The sequence below is a fragment of the Eptesicus fuscus genome, chromosome 5 (genome assembly GCF_027574615.1).
Source record: "Eptesicus fuscus isolate TK198812 chromosome 5, DD_ASM_mEF_20220401, whole genome shotgun sequence".
Classification (NCBI taxonomy): domain Eukaryota; kingdom Metazoa; phylum Chordata; class Mammalia; order Chiroptera; family Vespertilionidae; genus Eptesicus; species Eptesicus fuscus.
The window spans coordinates 41,463,568-41,484,212 of NC_072477.1; the positions used below are offsets into that span (position 1 = coordinate 41,463,568).

Here is a 20,645-nt window from a genome sequence, read left to right on the forward strand (position 1 = left end):
GTTTTTAAAACCTACGTGGGCACAGCTGCACAGGTACAGTCAGTATATGCAGGTCCAGGGGTCTTTGAGCAAGACTAGAGTATGTGTATATATATTTTTAAATCTTTTTTACTGTGGTAAAATGTACATAACATAGAATTTACCATTTTAACTACCCATTTTTAAGTGTGCAATTCTATGCCATTAAGTATATTCACCATTTTGTGCCATCATCACCATTATCCTTATTCAAAACAGAAATTCTGTACCTGTTAAAAAATAACTTCCCATCTCCTCCTCCCCCAAACTCCTGGTAACCTCTATTTTACTTTCTAGGTACCTCATAAAATATGTGTTCTTTTGTGTTTGGTTTATTTCATTTAGCATGATGTTTCAAGGATTATCTATGTCATAGCATGTATTAGAATCTTATTTCTTTTTATAGCTAAACTAGAGGCCTGGTGCACAAATTCGTGCATGGGGGGGGGTCCCACAGCCCAGCCTGCACCCTTTCCAGTCTGGGACCCCCTTGGGGGATGTCCGACTGCCAGGATTGGGCCTAAACCAGCAGTCAGACATCCCTCTCGCAATCCAGGACCACTGGCTCCTAACCACTCACCTGCCTGCCTGCCTAATGCCCCCAACTGCCCTCCCCTGCTGGCCTGATCGCCCCTAACTCCCTGCCAGCCTGATCACCCCTAACTGCCTTTGCCTCGGCCCCCACCACCATGGCTTTGTCCGGAAGGAAGTCAGACTTCCGGAAGATGGCCGGTTGACCCAGTCTAATTAGCATATTACCCTTTTATTAGTATAGATCAGTGATGGGCAACCTTTTGAGCTTGGTGTGTCAAACTTCGCCAAAAAACTGAGCATAACTTGGGTAGTGTGTCACTTTGAGGAAAAAACCAACTCCAAGACTCTAGTCACAAATGTTTCATCCTCAGGAGCAGCAAATGTTTCATCCTCGGCATGCGGCCGCATGTCATCAAAAATGGCTACACGTGTCAGTGCTGACACACGTGTCATAGGTTTGCCATCACTGGTATAGAAAATATGCCATTATATGTAGTTATCACATTTTGGTGGACAATTGGGTTATTTCTACCTTTTGGGCTATTGTGAATAATGCCACTATGAACAATTGGTGCATAAGTTTCTATTTCAGTCCCTGTTTTCAATTTTTTTTTTTTTATCCAAATGCCTCTATAAATTAGAAAGTGCTTATTGTTTTACAATATGAATTTAAACCTTCACTTGTGTTAACTTCAGGTGTGACTGTGCTGTTGGTGGTGTCAGAAATTTACACGATTTCAGACATCATTCATTTGCTTCAGCATTTCTCCTGTGTGCTCACCCTTCACTTTTAGGATGGACTGGATGCACCTTCGCTGGTAGGCACTGAGAGCAATGGTGGGCTTTTGAGGACTCGGTACCTTTTCCATCTTTTGCTGCTGATAACCTTTTTTCATAATAACCTGTTTGATGGCATTGCCCAAAGGTCAAAATTGATCAGGCATCAGCTGTAATTCATTCTTCATATCTCTCTCGCTATCAGAGAGAACTGGGAGCTGCGAATGAAAACTGTGACGTACTTTATTCACCCTGTTCATATCTTCTTGTTTTTCCTTGACTTTCTCATATTTGTCTGCTAAGCACTCAGCCATTTCCCGTAGACTTTTCCTCTCTTCTCGACAATAACTGCGATCTTCTCGTTGTTTCTTTTTTTGGTCACATAGTAATTTGACCCTCAGCTGGACCTCCTCCTTCGCCAGGTCCTGTTTAAGAATGTACTGTTCCCTGAACACCTGGGTGGCTCTGCTGATGAGATGAAGACATTCCTTATCAGATGATTTCAAAAATGCTGGATTTGCAGCACTATCTTACAAAGTGCTTCTAAAATGCTTTTCAAAGGAATCCGAGGGTTCAGCCAGGATTCAGAGGGGAGGCTCTACCACTGCAACATCTTGAGTACAAAGCAGGGGAGGAGATGCTGGGTGGACTGTGCTTAATAAAGGCCTTGGGAGGCATTTGTACGTACAGGTGATGCAGATCGTCACGGGCCCCAGAATCCTCACATCAGAGCTGACTGCCCGCACGGCACTGGCTTCGTACAAACGGTGTGTTCCACAAAGCATTTCTATTTGGGAGTAACTTCCTATAAACTATCTTTATCTTCATCTGATCCAAGAAATGTAGGAAATTTCTAAATCCAATTAGCCCAACACTATGTTCATCAGCTTCCTGAGTCCAGTGATAGCTTGAGGGACCCTTGGGATCTCTGTGAAGACTGATAGGACAAGAAGAGTCAGAATCAAAGGGATCACCCTCTACAAATGCCAGCTTCAGGGCAAGCGCCAGCTCCACACACTCAGAAAAGGGATGAGGTTGGCCCTGCAAACCCAGGGCCTTTCTGATGTTTGGTCATCTTCTTCTTCCCCGTCCCGCACAACACAGCGACACAGCTTCCTGATTCAGTAGCGATCACTAAGACACTGGGGACACCGGGCAAGCAGAGTACAGCACAAACATTGTCACCATAGTTACCCTCCGCTGCAGGATGTATGGGCAATAGACCTGACAGCTTCCTCGTATTCCCAGGGCTGTGTAACACACTGACGTACGTAAGGAAAGTCTCCCCATTCTCACATAAGATGTGCAGTGGGTAGGCCACTACTTGATCTTTGCCTTTTTACCTGAATTTAATTTGGGGGACTGCTGCCAATGGCCCAAAGTCAAATGCAACTGCTGTCTCTCCTAGAGATGTGGCACATGTCCTGCCTTTATTTGAGTACTAGAGGCCCAATGCACAAAATTCGTGCAAGGGGCTCGGCCCTCGGCGCTGCAGCGGCTTGCCTTGGCCCTTGCAGCCCTGGCTTCATCTGGAAGGTCCTCCAGAAGGACGTCCGGAAGGACATCGGGAAGGTTGTTTGGCTGTTCGGTCTAATTAGCATATTACGCTTTTATTATTATAGATTAGACCTTCCTCTTCTGCTTCTGACAGTGTGATGACCTTAGGGGGTGTCTGGGGCTCACGTAGAGAGTAAATTCTTGTTACGCTGTCTGATGCTAACAGCACCCCGTGGGGATCCAGCATTTCACTCGGATACCAGGCAGCATGCTTTGGAGTCAGAGAGGTAGAACTGGTGAACAGTCTCAGCTATTGGGGTGGTACTGGGGTTCCCTGTTCATTTTCCACCTTCAAATTCAGAACTCATGCCCCACCATTTAGGTAATTTCTAACACCGTAAGTCCTTTTATTCTTATAAGTGCTACGTGATGCTGTGTTGGACTTAACAAGACTTGATAGATTTCAAACAAGGGTGGATTTATGCAAAGCAATCTCTGGTTCTAGGGGAGGGAGGGCGCCTCACCCACGCCGCTGAGGCCCCGAAGGCAAACCACTAAGTAAGAGCTGTCTTCTCCTTCCCACAGGAAGAGCTCTCCACTGAAGCCTAAGACCAGGTTTCTTGTCACCAACTGTGGCGGCAGCGGAGAGACAAAGGCAATGATAAGAAGCCGGTTTCTCAGCCTCTGTGGGCTCTGGGTTTTCAGTCCCTCCCAGAGCCACGGAATAGGACATGGGTCTCTGTTTCAACTCCTTTAGGAGAAATTGCTGGATCATATGGTCATCCTCTCTCTAACTTTGTGAGGAACCACTGACCTGTGTTCCACAACAGCTGTACCGTTTTACATTCCCACCAGCAATGCACGAGAGTCCTGATTTCCCCACATCTTTGCCAGCACTTGCTATTTTCTGGAGGTTTTGTTTGTTTTTCTTAGTTATTTTGTTTGTTTGTTTGTTTTTGTAATAGCCATCCAAAGAAGTATGAAGCAATATCTCATTGTAGTGTTGATTTCCCTAAGACTAATAATGTTGAGCATCTTTTCATGTGCTTATTGGCCATATGTAAATCTGCTTTAGAGAAATATTTAGTTCTTTGCCCATATTTCCCCCCAAAAAAACAACAGCAATTTATTATTTCTCACAATTCTGAAGGTAGAATGGGTGATAATTTTGTTGACTCGGGTCACTCATGCAGCTGCATTTTTTCAGTAGTTGAGCTGGGCTGGAAGAGCCATAAGACCTCACTCGTTATCTGCCTATTTTAAAATTGGGTTGTTTTGGATTTTCTGGTGTTGAGTTAGAGCAATTTTTAATATATTCTGGATATTAATCCCTTATCAAATAGATAATTTGCAAATATTTTTCCCATTCTATGGATTGTCTTTCCTCTCTTGATAGTGACCTTTGATGCATTAAAGTTTTTATTTTGTTGAAGCCCAATTTGTCTATGTTTTTATCTGTGCTTTTGATGTCACATCAAAAAAAAAAAATCAATATCAAATCCAATGCCATGAAATGCTTTTCCTATGTTTTTCTAATTTTATAGTTTAGCTCTTAAGTTTAGGTCTTTTATCCATTTTGAGTTGACTTTTGTATATGGTATAAGATAAGGGTCCAATTTCATTCTTTAGAATATGGATATTCTGTTTTTCTAGCACTCTTGGCTGAAAAGATTGTCTTTTCCCCATTGAATGGTCTTGGCACCTTTGTAAAAAAAAAACAAAAAAAAAAAAAAAAACACGTGAGCATAGATGCAAGGGTTTTCTTCCAGGCTCTCTATTCTATCCCATTGGTCTATATGTCTGTCTGTATGCCAGTACCATGCCACTTTGATTACTGCAGCTTTGTAGTAAGTTTTAAATCAGGGAGTGTGAAAACTTTAACTTTCTTCTTCTTTTGCAAGATTGTTTTTGACTGTTCAGGCCCCTTCAAGATTCCATATGAGTTTTAGAATGGGTTTTTCTATTCTTCAAAAATAGTGCTGCTGAGATTTTGATAGAAATTGCATTGAATACGTAGAGCAATTTGGGTAGTATTTTATCTTAACAATATCAAATCTTCCAATACCTGAACACAATATATTGTTCCAGTTATTTACATTTTCTTTAATTTCCTTCAGCAGTGCTTCGTAGTTTTCAGTGTACAAGTCTTTAGCCTCCTTGGTTAAAAATTTATTCTTAAGCATTTATTCTTTTTAATATCATGGTAAGTGGAATTAATTTTTCAATTTCCAGTTCAGATTTTTCTTTGCTAGTGTATAGAAATGTAACTGATTTTTATGAGTTATTTTTTTTTATCCTGCAACTACTGAATTTGTTTTACTCTAGCTGGTGTGCATGTATGTGTGCACACATGCATGTTTGTGAAATCCTTAGGATTTTCTACATATAAGGTCATGTCATCTGTGAACAGAGATAATTTTACTCCTTCCTTTCCAATTTGGGTGTCTTTTATTTCTTTCTGACGCTTAATCATGCTGGCTAGAACTCCCAATACTATATTGAATAAAAGTGGGTATCCTTGTTTTGCTCCTGATCTTAGGAGAAAAGCTTTCAGTCTTTCATCATTGAGTATGATGTTAGCTGTGGGTTCTTCATATTTGGCCTTTATCATGTTGAAGAAGTTTTCTTTTATCCCTAGTTTATTGAGTGTCGAATTCTGTCAAATGCTTTTTCTGCAGCAATTGAGGTGAACATGTGGTTTATTCCGCCTTCATTCTATTAATGTGGTGTATGACATTGATTGGTTTTCACATGTGAAAACCATCTTTGCAAGCTAGGAATAAGTCAAATTTGGTCATGATATATAAGCCTTTTAATATATTTCTGAATTCAATTTGCTAGTATTTTGTTGAGGATTTTTTAATCTATAGTCATAACAGACCTTGGTTTGTAGTTTTCTAGTAGAGTCTTCTTCTGGCTTTCGTATCAGGAAAGTGCTGTTCTCATAGAATGAGTTAGGAAGTGTTCCTTCCTCTTCAATTTTTGGGAAGACTTTGAGGAGAAGGATTGGTGTTAATTCTCCTTTAAATTTTTGGTGGAATGCATTAGTAAAGTCATTGAGTCCTGGAATGTATATTTCTAAGCCAACTTCTTCTCCTCCTCTTACTGCTATGATTCTAATATACAGTTGGGTTTGAGACCAACTACCCAAAATACCTGACTTGAATGCCCTTGGGTATAACTTAATAAACTAGTAACATCTAGTAACAATGAGTTTTTAAAAAGAGAGTAATGTAACCAAGCTACCCAGCTCTGTAAATGCCTTCAGGAGGGAAACCAAAGGACATAGGGGTGAGCAAGCCTCTGAGAGCGAGGGCGTGCCAGCCTCAGGAGGGCCAAGGTAAGTAAGTATGTCCAAACCTGTAAAGAATTTTCAAATTTATTTGAGCCAAACAGGATATTTCTAGAAGCAAGATCTCAACAGACTGAGAAAAGTGCCTCTGAGAAAGGCAGTTTGCAGCTCCTTTTATGCATTTGCAATTAAGGAGGGGATGTGAGGACCTTTACAGGAAGGTGGGAGAAAGCAAGGTGGGGACTGGATTTCAGGATAGTTAGGATTATGTGCTCTTTTGAGGGTGGTTACTCTGAAAAAAAGAGGCATTTCAAAGGTGTGTAAATCTAGATGCACAGAAACAATGGGCAGGGTTTCCTTAAAGCAAAGATAAACCTCTTAGCCCAGCCGGCATGCCTCAGTGGTTGAGCGTTGACCTATGAATCAGGAGGTCATGGTTCAATTCCCTGTCAGGGCACATGCCCAGGTTGTGGGCTCGAGCTCCAGTGTGGGGCGTGCAGGAGGCAGCCGATCAATGATTCTCTTTCATCGTTGATGTTTCTATCTCTCTCTCCCTCTCCCTTCCTCTCTGAAATCAACAAAAATATATTTTTTAAAAAACGATAAACCTTTTACTAAAGAAGGTATATGCCTGGGATGTGACTACCGACCATGACCTGCCCAGTTAGGAATGTATGATCAGATCAGCCTGTGAGGTTACTTCCCTAGAACCCCTGGTGTGCAGGTTCACCTGACTATAGCAGCGTCCATCTAACTAGCTTCTTCCCACAGTTGTAGCAGGTCTGCAGCCACTAGAGTTCTGCACAAGTCCTTAGTCTGAGAGTGAAGGGAGGAGGTGTTATGTACAAAATGCAACTCAGAGGAGTCAGATGGCCGGGGTCAGGTCCCTCTGAGATCTGGACCAAGCGGATGGTGCTACGGCAGGGAAGAGGAAGCTTCTTGGCACAGATTAATGTGAGGTTATTCTCACTAAAATATTTTCTTAGTCTACTGATGCACAAAGATCACAGACAATGAAAAAGTATCATAAACCTTGCAATTAGACAGAAGAGCAATTTCCTACAGGTCCCTTTGCCTTTTAAACTCCGTCTCTCTTCTCCTCGCCCCCATCTTTCTCCAGGCACTAGGCTATGTTTCCAGTAAAAAAACTTGTTTGGCCACTTGTGTAGAAAGAGGAATTAATGTAATATTTGAATTCTCAACGGACTGGTTCTCCTTGGGAGCAAGTAGCCAATCGAATATCCAAGAAAGAACAAAATGTCACCAAGCCTGAATGAGAAGTTCCTCAATCATCCTGCAACGTCCTGGATGTACGCACAGAGCAGTTTCCTCTCTCCTGGTGAGTCACACCTCCCACACCCAGCAGGGTGCAGAAACACTGAGTGAGACCTGGATAGAATAGTAAGAACAAGTCAGGCAGGTAAAACATTCCCCTGCTGTCAGTTTGATGAAATGTTGAACCCTGCCTCAAGGTGGAGGGAATTCCGAGGAGGGTTTTCAGCAACACAAGGTTTTATCGGACCCCGCGGAAACGAGGGGCCTGCAATGGGGCTTGGAGATCTTTAGTCCCACAGATAGTTCCATCTTTAAACACAAAAGTGCGTGGAAGCTCCGAACACAGAGATTTTGTTTGTCTTGTATTGAGGGGAGGGCATTTCTACAGAGTTCTCAGCCTTGAATAGATGATAAAAGACAATTTGGAAGATCTGAGTTTCCTTTTCAAAATCCAAGATGTAGGTAAACCAACAAACACTTACACTGTTCCTATCTCAACCCGCCCGCCCCCCTTTCAGCTCACACCTATGAAATGGAGAAGAGGCAGTGATAACAGCATCCCAGCCATTTAGAACTGGCTCAGAGACCAAAAGAGATCATAACATTAGAAGAGATGATAGCATTAACAAGAAAGGCTGTGATTAAAAATCAAAAGCTTGCCCTAACTGGTTTAGCTCAGTGGATAGAGCGTCAGCCTGAGGACTGAAGGGTCCCAGGTTCAATTCCGGTCAAGGGCATGTACCTTGGTTGCAGGCACATCCCCAGTAGGGAGTGTGCAGGAGGCAGCTGATCGATGTTTCTCTCTCATCGATGTTTCTAACTCTCTATCCCTCTCCCTTCCTCTCTGTAAAAAAATAAGTAAAATATATATATTTTTTAAATCCAAAGCTTGAGACCCAATGCTCAAATATTTTCAGCTACTGTTAGATCAGCAACATTATTTCTCAAGGGAGAGAAAGGCTGGTGGGCTTGCAAAGGTGTGCACTTACCTACCAGGATGAGGTAGCCTCAGCTGTGACCGTGACGAACACAGAGGTTCCTCTGTCTCTTTATATAAACAGAAAATGTTCCAAATAAACTTGCACGAGGTCATTTCATCGTTATCGTGATGGTTTTTGTCAATAAACACGTATTAGGCATCCACTTGGCCAGCACTGACCCGACCAGACCTATTTCAACTTCCCTGAACCATCACCTAGATGGCAAACATCTCCAGGAGCATTGCTTCAACACTCTTCTGGAATTACATCCATCAAATTTGTATATAGGTATGTGACACAAGCTTTCATTGTAAGTAGGTCCTAAAATAGAGGCTTATAATTAGCTCTCTGGGGAGGCAAATCTGTGGTAGAGCAGAGCTCAGCAGGAGAACAGTCAAGGCAGGTGTTGAAGAAACACTGCGTGGAAGAGGGGGGGTACAAAGGTTATTTGAAGTGCAGGTAATACCACGGAAGTAGTAAAGAAAAGGGAGTCTAGTTACAATTCCCATCCATATCAGCATGTGGTTCTGAAAGGGTGCTTGCAATTTATCTAACACCAGGCAATCTTGGAGGTGCAGTGGGCTGGAATGTAAGATACACAGTCCTGGACAGGTCACAGCTCCATGAGGACAGCATTATGTCCAATCATGTCTCCAGCCACGTGGTCAGCACCTGCCCCACGATTCATGTTCCTTAAATCACATCCTTCCAGACCTCCCCATTTGTTACTTTCTTAACCTTTTTTTCATCTAAATCTAAGACTAGACATCAAACCCTTATGTCTCTAAATTTAAGCACTCTGCCATTGTACATAGAACTGGCCTTGATACAGAGTGGTAGGATGTTTGTTGACCTCTGTTGCGCCCTGGTCTGAGCCTGGCTCACCCCAGAGGAAGTTCTGGCTGCCTCATTTATTTCCAAAATGTTCCTGCCTCCCCTGAGAATGCAGAGAGGTAACATGCAGCATCCAGGACTTAGGCACTGCGCCCTACCGCTGCCCACTCTTTGCAATCTTTCTTCTCACTTTGTACTGACTCTTCGTGCTATTCTTCTTCATATATTTGGAAACTCTCACCAGATTTCTCTAACTCAGATTTCTCTAAACTCTTGTCTCTGCTCAGATTATTAAAATTGAAGTTACAATAGATTTGAGTGTTAAACTTGAAAAATTTTGCCACCCCATTATGGTCCATGGTGGTCTAGGTCAGTGGTCGGCAAACTCATTAGTCAACAGAGCCAAATATCAAAGTACAACGATTGAAATTTCTTTAGAGAGCCAAATTTTTAAAACTTAAACTATATAGGTAGGTACATTGTTATTAACTTAATTAGGGTACTCCTAAGCTGGCCTTTGCTAAAAACTCAAGGGGCCAAAGAGCCGCATGTGGCTCACGAGCCGCAGTTTGCCAACCACTGGTCTAGGTGATGAAGAGGTATGCCCTGGGGTAGCTAACAACTGCATCAAAAAAAGACTATGTTCACTCTGGCCGGGTAGCTCAGCTGGTTAGTGCATCATACCAATATGCCAAGGTTGAGGGTTTGATCCCCAGTCAGAACACATACAAGAATCAACTAATGAGTGCATAAATAAGCAGAACAACAAATTCGTGTTTCTCTCTCTCAAATCAATTAAAAAAAACAAAACACCTGTGTTCAGCAGGAGTGTTTCTTCTCTCCCCAATATTCATGAAGTTGTATTTGCACGAGGAATGAAGCAGGGTTTTCAGTGCACAAATCTGATGGGAAAGAAGATACTCAGCAAAACTGTCCTTAGAGCAAACTAACAATTCTATTCAGTTCTCCTTACACCTGGTCTCTTCATAGTGAGACAAACCTTAGACAAATTTTATAGCTGTGGTGTTTGGGTAATTACACAGTGCTTCTTGCTACATCAAATAACAATAAGATTTCCAAATATGTCTGAGTACAGTATTTTATTCCTGGCAGAACCCACGAACATAAGGAAGCATCAGTATGACCCCAAATTTCAAGCTGGCGATAGTGTGCCTGGCTCTATTCTTTGAAGGCTCTTAGTAACATGGGTCCATAAACTAGGAAGTATACAATACTCCAAAGTAAAATTCCAGAGAAGCTCAAACCTGCTCAGAGGATTTTCACATACAGACAAACACATCAAAGTGACTTGTATCTTTTTCACTCCAGCCCAGGAGTGGACCTGCAAGAAGGGTGTAGAACTCTTTGACAGCGACAATGCTCAGCAAGAGGGGCCCAGAAGTCACCTGCTGTGAACCTTCCCTGGTGCTATCCATTTCCTTTATTTTGTCTTCAAGACTCCCACCCTGAGGAGAGCGCTCGGAGGGTTTTATGTAATGCACCTGAAGAAATTGTCTTATTCATCACTGATCCCACCTCCAAAAAAGCCGCGTTTCTAATGGTTCGCTGGCAGGAGGGAAAATACTCCTGTCATTCCCAGAAGTGGTGCTGGAGAAGATGTAAGCAACAGGAGTGACATGACCAGCCGAGAGGGGCACACCACAGGTGAAGAGGATTGCACAGCAGGGGGTGGGAGGAGCTCAGGTTTGTAGGGAAGCATAAACCACAGAACTGTGGTGCCTTCAGAAACTACCATTTTGTAGCTAAAGCACTGACAATGATGTCAATGAACATCCTATCTTCTCTTTACGACACTGATCTGTTCACTCACAAAACTAAAACTTCTGGGATTTCTTCCTGGAAGCCATATATTTCCGAGAAATGCAAAAAGTTGCACTGTAAAGAAAACACTGGTTAGAAGAAAGCACTTTATTTTCATAATGTTTTTATTGATGTGTTCATTCATCATCCTTTTTTAAAATACGTTTTCATTGATTTGAGAGAGAGAGAGAGAGAAGAGAGAGAGAGAGAGAGAATGGAAGAGAGAAAAAGAGAGAGAGAGACATCCATGTAAGAGAGAAATATTGATTGGTTGCCTCCCGCATGCGCTCCAGACTGGGATTGAACCTGCAACCTGGGTATGTGCCCAGACTGGGAATCAAACCCTCGACCTTTTGGTGCATGGGATGACACACAACCAACTGAGCCACACTGGACAGGGCCATCATCTTTTTATGAAATGTAATATTCAGTGAATTTTTTTTTATGAGGGAAATTGCAGTAAAGAAAGCAAAACTACAGTAGCAACAGTAGCTGGTGATGATGGTAAATCTCAGCCCACTAGAAAAGTCTCTTTCTCTCTCTCTCTTTTTTAAGTCTCTTTTGATTCCCTTTAGCCAACCCGTATCAAGCACCCTTGTGTGCCGAACAAACACCATGCTAGATGCTTCGGAAATATAAGAAGGCAGTATAATAAGTGGTCTATACCCTCAAGGCATTTTAGTTTAATTGAAAAGAACAGTGATATGTAGCTATAGATACAAGAATCGGAGTTCTAGGGCATGAGCAGTGTAACAGTCAGGAGACTTGGAGCCAGATTGCTTTGGGTTGAATCCTAACTCTATACCACTCAAGCCGGGATTAGAGCAGCACAAAACGTAAGAGGGTGTGCCAAAAACAACCTAGTAATCACGATACATAATATTTTAATATGATGTTTTAAAAAATCAAATTAATGTAAAAGCTGTATGATGCACAAAATAGCAAAAGTTTAAATAAAGGCAGGTTCCAATAATGCTGGGCCAAGTCATATTGCAGCCCAATGCCAAGGGGAAAATGTGCATCCCTATATACATGGTTCCGTGTATGTTTTACTGGTTTAAATACTTCATTTTTACCCCAAACAGAATTCGTTATAATTTTATTTTCCTGGAAGCAAACCCATCACTCGCCAGCTTTGTAATCCTAGGCGAGTTTCTTCGCCTCTCTCTGTCTCTGTTTCTTTTCCTGTAAAAAACGAAGGTAGGGAAACAGTGCTATCTGACAGGGTTGTGAAGATTAAATGGGTTGTTGTGTGTTAAGCACTTACAAGAGCGCCCAGCGTATACAATTTTAAAGTAAGCCCTTCTTGTTGCTGTGTCTTTATTATATAGACAATGAAAGTTTTAGATCAGAAATGAGAGATCAGTGTTAGCTGAGATGATTGTCACTCACTATGTCATACATCATCACCTGGATCTCTGGGGGTAGGCTGCCTGCTCACCAGTCTATAGCCTGGTCTATAATAGGTCAAGTCCCATAACAGGCACTACTATAGGGAAGGTGGGATTTGAATTGGTTGGCCTTGAATAAATAAATATAGGGTATCCCCCCAAAAATGTATGTACACACTTTGAATAATTATAAAGGCAGTGTTCATTAAAATACATTTCATCTTTAAAATTGAGCTAGCGGCGGTTACAGTGTGTATACTTTTTTGGAACACCCTGTATTAGGAATAGAATTGGAGATGATGAAGGAGGGTATGATGACTTTAAGTGTACTAAGTTGGAATTACTAGCAATACACCCAATTGGAAATATCCATCAGCCATGTGGAAATGTGATTTAGCACTTGGAAGAGGGACAGAACCAAAGTGTAAATTTGTGTATAAGTCACGTGGTTGTGATAGGAGCATCGCACAAACAGATGCTCTCTCCAGGGGAGAGGGTGTGCACAGAGACTAGCAAAGAGCAAAGGACCAAGATGTGGAGACAATGATTGGATGAGTCTGAGGAGGAGCTAGGAAAGTCACATGGGAAGTCAGGATGATTCTCAAGAAGTAGGAGCCACCAAATCATATAATATCTCCCTGACTCCTGACACAACTCTGAAATAAGTGAAAATGATCTTGAGTAAGAGACCCAGATCAATAAGGGGCTCGTTCTAAAATATTTTGTTCCTTCTGAAACTTGATGAAAACTTACAAGAAACATTCAGCAGTTGGTAGAATATATTTTAACATCATATATTTACTTCTAATTAAAATCTAGAAAAAAAGATGCTTCTAGTAAGTTAGTAAATGACCAAGTCACCAACTGCTTTGAAAAGCTGGAGAATCTAACCTCCCCTCATGCTTTCCTCTTAATATGGAACACTATTTGGCCCTAATTGGTAAACTGATTATTCTTCAAAAATTTCATTTTTAAGCCAGTAGTTTGGAAACATCAGCAATGTGGCTTGGTTCCAATCCACTGTGCAAATACTTATTTCCCCCCACAATGTCCCTGAGCCATATTATCAATAGTTCTCTAGCCCCACCCCCTTATAATATGGTTTCTATAACAGCCATCATACTAGATGGTTTGCCTATTTACTTGTTTCCTCTACAAGTTCCTTGAGGACAGAAGCTGTGCTTTATTTACCTTTGTATCCTCAGCACATAGCACCCTGCCAGGCTGACATATGGTAGACACTCAATAAATATATACTAAGTGAATAAATAAATGGGAGAAACAGAATTCCGAGCTCTCCTCAGTCAGTGGAAAAAGAAATTCTCTCCACTTTCTTAAATAGGGAATTAGAAGGCTTCTGGGGACATGGAGTGGAAGTATGTGATGGGGAGTGGGTAAAAGAGAGAATACACTTGAGGCTGTTAAGAAAGGGATGGTGGCAATTGAAGTGACCCCAAGCATGGGATGTGGAGAGAGAAACACAGTAGCAGAAATGTATAAAAAGCATTGACAAGCCATTTATAAGCTCACAGGGTACAAGTTGTCATGATATACACTGCTGGTTGCCTGTCTAAATCTATCCCTTCCTTCCTTGGGAAAGCAGAGAGTTGGTCTCCATGGCCATGTGCTATGGAAAGGGCACCCTGGGTCAAACCCCAAGGGAGTGGTCTAGATTCAATTCTAGCCAAGAGAAGAAATCTACTGGGGTGGGGCATAGTTCCGGGAGAAATTCTCTTGCTACTAAGAAGAGACAAGCAGCTCTTCCTTTCCGACCCACCATCTGCAGTGGAATCATAGCCAAGATGCAGATTTCCATGAAAACCTTTATGGGAAAGACCATCATTCTCGAGATTGAACCCTCGGACACAATAGAAAATGCAAAGGCCAAGATCCAGAATAAAGAAGTAATTCCTTCTGATCAGTAAAGACTGGTCTTTGCTGGCAAGCAACTGGAGGATGGACGTACTTTGTCTGGCTACAACACTCAAGAGGAGCCCACTCTTCATCTTGTGTTGAGCCTTCATGGTGGTGCTAAGAAAAGGAAGAAGTCTTACATCATGCCCAAGAAGAATAAGCACAAGAGAAAGAAAGTTAAGTTGGCTTTCCTGAAATAATACAAAGTGGATGAGAATGGCAAAAGCAGTCACCTTTGTAGGGGGTGCCCTTCAGATGAATGTGGTGCTGGAGTTTTATGGCCAGCTACTTTGACAGACATTACTGTGTCAAATGTTGTCTGACCTATTGCTTCAACAAACCAGAAGACAAGTAATTGCATATGGGTTTATAAAAGATGTGAACTAACAACAACAACAAAAAAGACAGGTGACCCTGGCCAGTTTGGCTCAGTGGATAGATTATCTGCCTATGAACTGAAGGGTCCTGGTTCAATTCCAGTCAAGGGTACATACCTCTGTTGCATGTTCAATCCCCAGCCCTGGTCAGAGTGCATGCAGGAGGCAACCAATCGATGTGTCTCTCTCACATTGATGTTTCTCTCTCTGTGTCTCCCCCTCCCTTCTACTCTCTATAAAAAAAATATTATATATATATATATATATATATACACACACATATATATATATATATATATATATATATATATATATATATATATATATAATATCTATGTATATACACTGAGTGGCCAGATTATTATGATCTCTTGAATGCATAATAATCTGGCCACTCGCTGTATATCCTATATAATAAAAGGCTAATATGCAAATTGTCCCTCGACCAGGAGTTCGACCAGCAGGAAGGCTGGCCAACTGCCCATGTCCCCTCCCCATGGCCAGGCTGGCCAGACCCCACCCATGCACGCATTCATGCTCCGGGACTCTAATATATATATACTGAGTGGCCAGATTATTATGTGTTCAGAGATCATAATAATCTGGCCACTCAGTGTATATATTATATATGTATATATAATCTATAATAACAAAGCATAATATGTTAATTAGACTGGACAACCTAACAACCTTCTGGACCTCATTCCAGATGTCCTTCCAGACGAAGCCAAGGCAGCGGGGGCTGAGGCAGAGGCAGTTTAGGGGCGATCAGGAAGGCAGGCAAGTGATTAGGGGTGATCAGGCAGGCAGGTAAGCAGTTAGGGGATTCAGGCTGGCAGGCAGAGTGATTAGGGGCATAAGGCAGGCAGGCAGAGTGGTTAGGGGCGATTAGGCAGGCAGGCAAGCGGTTATGGGCATTAGGCAGGCAGGCAGAGTGGTTAGGGGCGATAAAGCAGGCAGGCAAGCGGTTAGGAACCAGTGGTCCCAGATTGCAAGAGGGTGCAGGCTGGGCTGAGGGACCCTCCCTCCTGTGCACAAATTTTGTGCACCAGGCCTCTAGTATATATATATAATATCTCAATGGAAAAGTATCCTTACATGAGAACTGACAAAAACAACAACAACAACAACAGAGAAAAAGACAAGTGCCCAGCTGATGTGGCTCTGGTTGAGGATCACCAGTTCAATTCCTAGTAAGGGCATATGCCTGGGTTGTAGGCTTGATCCTTGGTGGGGGGCATGCAGGTGGCGGCCAATTGCTGATGTTTCTCTCCCATCAGTGTTTCTGTCTCTCTATCCATTTCCCTTCCTCTCTCTCTAAAAAAAAAAAAATCAATAAAGCATATTTTCTTAAAAGGAGAGAGAAGCAAGAAGATCTGGAAATCTTGATGCTCAGAAGTGCTTCAGTTGTCTTGGGACCATAAGGGGAAAAGCCAACACATATAGGGTGGCAGAGGGGAATTAGGACAGAATCTGGGTTTTCTATGATGTTGTTGAGCCCATGGATTGACCAATCCTAGATCTAACCTACCTCTGGCCTTGTTAAATGGAACAGAAATCCCACTATGGTTTAAGCCCATTTGAATCCATTTCTGAAGTCAGAAGTGGTTATGGTTTTATGAAGACCTGACCTCCTCTCTTCCAGTGATTCATTAGTTTTACCAGGATCCAGGCTTCAGATGTGTGGAATAAACTAGACCTATGAATTCCCAACATGTGGATTCTTTATTTCTTGGAATCAGCATCTATAATGAATAAAAAAATTTAGCAAATGCTTATTTTAAATGCATCAGTGAATTATTAGGCTCACAAGCTGTCAGAGATACTGCACCTAAGCCACCTTGCTACTCAAAATTGGAAAGTCTATAGTAAATGGATTCTATTCAAAGAAGCACCTGGTCCTTAGTAAGAAGCTTGATTGTGGGTTCTATGCTATTTCATTTGTAATGCAAATATTTGTTTCTAGCTGTAGTAGAAGTCCCATATTAATTAGAGACAGAAACGCTGACTTGGTACAGAATGTAGACAAGAAACACTCCTCATTCCTGACCCTAAAAAGTTAGGGTGTGAAAGGAGGGAGTGACATAATTCATACCTAAATAAATTGCATCTCTTATGAAACTTTAAGGAATCACAGTAGATAGTGACACCTGATACAATTAAGCCTTCTATTTGGCAGCTCGTGGCCTTTCAGAGCTTCTATTTTATGTTTCCCCTCATTAATTGTAAATTTTATTCGCAAAACTTTAAAATCCATTCATTTGTTCTTATTCCCCATGTAGTGACCCCTCTCCCTTCTCCCTTTTAAGCAAAAAATAGGTTCTGTGCTTCCTTGTCTCAAAGGAGGTCTGTGGCAGAGCAGAAAGCACAATTTGCCGGCAAGGTATTTTCTTTCTTGACATTTTTTAAAAACAAACAAACATGTTTTTACTGATTTGAGAGAGAGAGGAAAAGAGAGAAAGAGAGAGAGAGATAAGTATTGCCTCACACACACCCCTACTGGGGATCAGGCTGGCAACCAGGGCATGTGCCCCAAACTGGCGATTTCCTGGTGCATGGGATGATGCTCAACTAAGCCACACTGGCCTTCTGGACTTTTGTTTTCAGAAGTAGAGGACGTTAATCCATTGGTGTAGCAGGGGAGGGGTTGTAAGGGAAACATGAAGAAAGTGAAATGTTAATCACACTAAAAGATTCCTGGAGGGGAAAGAGGGACAGAGTTCTCTGGATTCCTCGGCTTTAGGGACAAGAGACATCTCCCTAACAGTGCCCTAAGGAGGTGACCAAATCTTCAAAAGTTTATCTTTGTTGTACACCTAGGGAGATACGACACTAGGCAGCAGCCTTGCCCAAGATCCCACAGAGGAATAGAGTCAACAGGTTTGAAGGGACTGCACTGGCCAGGAAAATGGGTGTCTCAGCAGTCACCATACAATCCAATGACCGGTGACCAGAGGGCCCCCCCCCCCCGCCAATATCTGGGCACTATGAGACCCTGAGCTTCCACATCACTCTTGGAGTGAGGGAGCTTTGGGGCTAGTCAAGTATGCTTGGGAATATATTTCCTTCTTGCTATGTAGGAAAAGATAATGTTGAAATTAAGTTGATTTAAATACATTAAAAAAAAACTCATTATCTCTTGTTACCTAGGTCTGTGGCCTGGGACTCACACCTGCAAATGTTGACAATTAGAGCCCATACTTAATGAAATCTCTCTCTCTATTTTTGGTTGTGTCGATTTGGGGAACACACCAGAAAACCTTGACTCTAGAGCTGTCTTAAAATCTGTAGCTACCGCTGCGCTCATGCGTGTTTCCAGACCATTCTAAACAGAGACCAACCGGCAGGACTGGAAACACCTCTTTAGATTTGAGGACAGGAACATCAGGCAGCCCCATCTAATTCTTGGTCGCAAGCAACAGAAGCCAGCCCTGGCTAATTTTATCTAAACTAGAGTGTATTGGAAGGATTTTGAATAGTTCACAGGGTGGATGGGAAGTCTGGCGAACAAAGCTCAGGAAATGGGCTGGAAACCAAGCGAGAATGGGCAGTAAGGGTCATAGTCAAGGTCCTGTCACAGGATAATCTACCCCACTGCTGCCCACAGGAAGACACTGTCAACTCTGAAATATTCTTGAATCTTTGTTTCGCTCCCTTATTATTCAAAGGCCCAGAAAGGAGGGCCCGAGCCTGGGTCCTGCATCATACCATGATGTCTGGGGTAGGGGGAAGGGAATCACCTTGATCCCGTGTGGAACACTGCACCTCCCAATACCACATGCAGGGGGAATTCCCGCCAGATGAAAGGGGGAAGCTGGACAGAACACAAACAAACTAGACAAATGCCCACCACGTCCCCCAGCATTTGGGGGAAACAAAAAGGTGTTCAAGTTCTGAAAACTCCAGCTTTACATCAACTACCTTGGAAATGCGTTCACCTTATTTCCTGTAATCGAGCCCTGTAAAAGCTTTAGGCAGGCTCATAATTTTACTCCCACGTCGCTTTGTAAACCATGACCCTGATTCCTGCTGTGTACTTTGTCCTGCTCGTTGGCCCTGGATTGCTTCTTCTGTTGATTTTAGATTACTGCAGCAATTCCGCGGGCTCAGGGACTGAAACGCTTGCCAGGCCCCTAAGTCCAGAACAACCTCTTCACTTCATTGCTCACCTCTTACCTCCACCCTGAATGCACTTGGGTCCTGTTGACTTCCTGGTAAAGTGAAGAGGGAAGATAAACTTAAGGACCATAGATTTAGAGGGCTATTTTTGTCTCCTTACTTAGAGGCAGAACCAAATTCTCAGAAAAATAGGAATGCGGCCTGTTTTTTAAAGCTCTTCAGAAGCGGGGAAAACACTGTCCTTGATGTATACAACAGTAAATCAGACACAAGCTGTGTTTGAAGATTCAGTAGAAAACAAAGAACACTTGTTAAAAAAAAGCGGGGGGAAAAGATACTCAAAGGCTGTCTCCAATCCATTCATGAGCACAGGAGGAGTATGTCCACGGGATCATGACAATGGCAGGGGGCATGGCATTCCCACATCTGTGCCTGCTCCTTGCTGCTCCTCCCGCTTTGAGCAATGGACAGTGAGCAGACGGAGCCTGTGTGCCCCCTGAGGCAGGGCCGGAGTCCTCTCACATCTGGTAGCACTGGATGGAAACGCCTCAGGATCTGTGTTTGACAAAAGAATTTCCTTTCTTCTGGAGGTTCATTGGGATCCAGGACATGACAGAGTGTACATAGGCTCTGGAAAAGGAGAAGCTAGATGAGGTCTAAGGGCCCATTCGAACCTACAGCTGTGCAATAGTGAGTGCTTCCAAGTCTTAGAAAGTTTTATAAGCCATAAATGACCAATGCTTAATAAATGTTTATTAGCTAATTTTCTTTTTAAAAGAAAAGGTTGGGAAAATTTACATAAAGGCAAAATCTTTCCAATGCTTCTGGTTCTAATTTTCCTGCACTTTTTCACTTAGCTTGCTCCATATTTAAGGGTCTTGTGTTGTCAGTTTGGTCAACGGAAGGGCAAAGTCCCCCCAGGATGTCCACAGTCCCCAACCAGTATGTCACTAAATGTGCCAATTAGCAAGACCTTGAGAGTCACGGCACCCCAAAGTTGGCCACTGGCCAAGAACAAACAGGTTCTGGCCGGCCAGACCTGAGGTTTTGAAAGCGACTTTGCACCTAACCCTGAGGTGCAGCGTGAAGCCTGGACAAGAACAGGCAGGCTTCTGCTGAATCTGTGGATGTGTGTGTAAGCCTGCTCTGAGCTTACTTCAAATTGGGCTCTGCAATGGGAAACCTGGGGCTAAGAAGTCCCAAAGGAAAGAGAGCAAATTTTAAAATTCTAAGGGCTCCACTGAGCTGCAGAAGCCTTCATCTCCTCCCCTTGTTCCCTCTCTCGCTGCTGATCACACTGCTACAGAAGGAGTTTCTGTCTCTTGTAGCAGCAAAAAGGTTAAAACAAAGGAGGAAAGTGAAACTTTATATTTGCCTCATTTTTCACCAGAAGTGAAGCTGACGTTATAACCTTTATAAGTATTATATGAAGTATAAATAAACTATATAATATTGAAATTCTTCACATTTTCCCACATATAATTGACAATGACTGAAGGTCATGGAATGAGGACTTTGTATGACTCACATTTCTTTCTTTCTACTTCTTAGCTGTCACACTCATCCCATAATAAAAGGCTTTTTAGCCCATTATTACTTCAGGAACACTAACAGTTCTCAGGGGACCTCCCTACCCCAAGGAGTTTTTACTCTATCTCCAAAGAAGATATAACATTCTCAAAGACTGAGTCAATTTATCAGGTTCGTTAAGGCATATATTACTCAGCCATCAATCTTTACATCTATCATAGCTGCTTAGATTTGCTATATTAGATCAAGTTACACATTTGAAGACAAGCCTTCAACTGGGCAGACA

The 20,645-nt window shown here is 42.4% G+C and overlaps 2 pseudogenes; one reads left to right on the forward strand and one right to left on the reverse strand.

The window, feature by feature from the left end:
• Positions 1-1,289: 1,289 nt before the first annotated feature.
• LOC103283949 (nuclear pore complex protein Nup88-like) lies at positions 1,290-5,009 on the reverse strand (annotated as a pseudogene).
• A 9,212-nt stretch (positions 5,010-14,221) lies between these two features.
• On the forward strand, positions 14,222-14,688 carry LOC103283765 (ubiquitin-40S ribosomal protein S27a-like; annotated as a pseudogene).
• Positions 14,689-20,645: the final 5,957 nt, after the last annotated feature.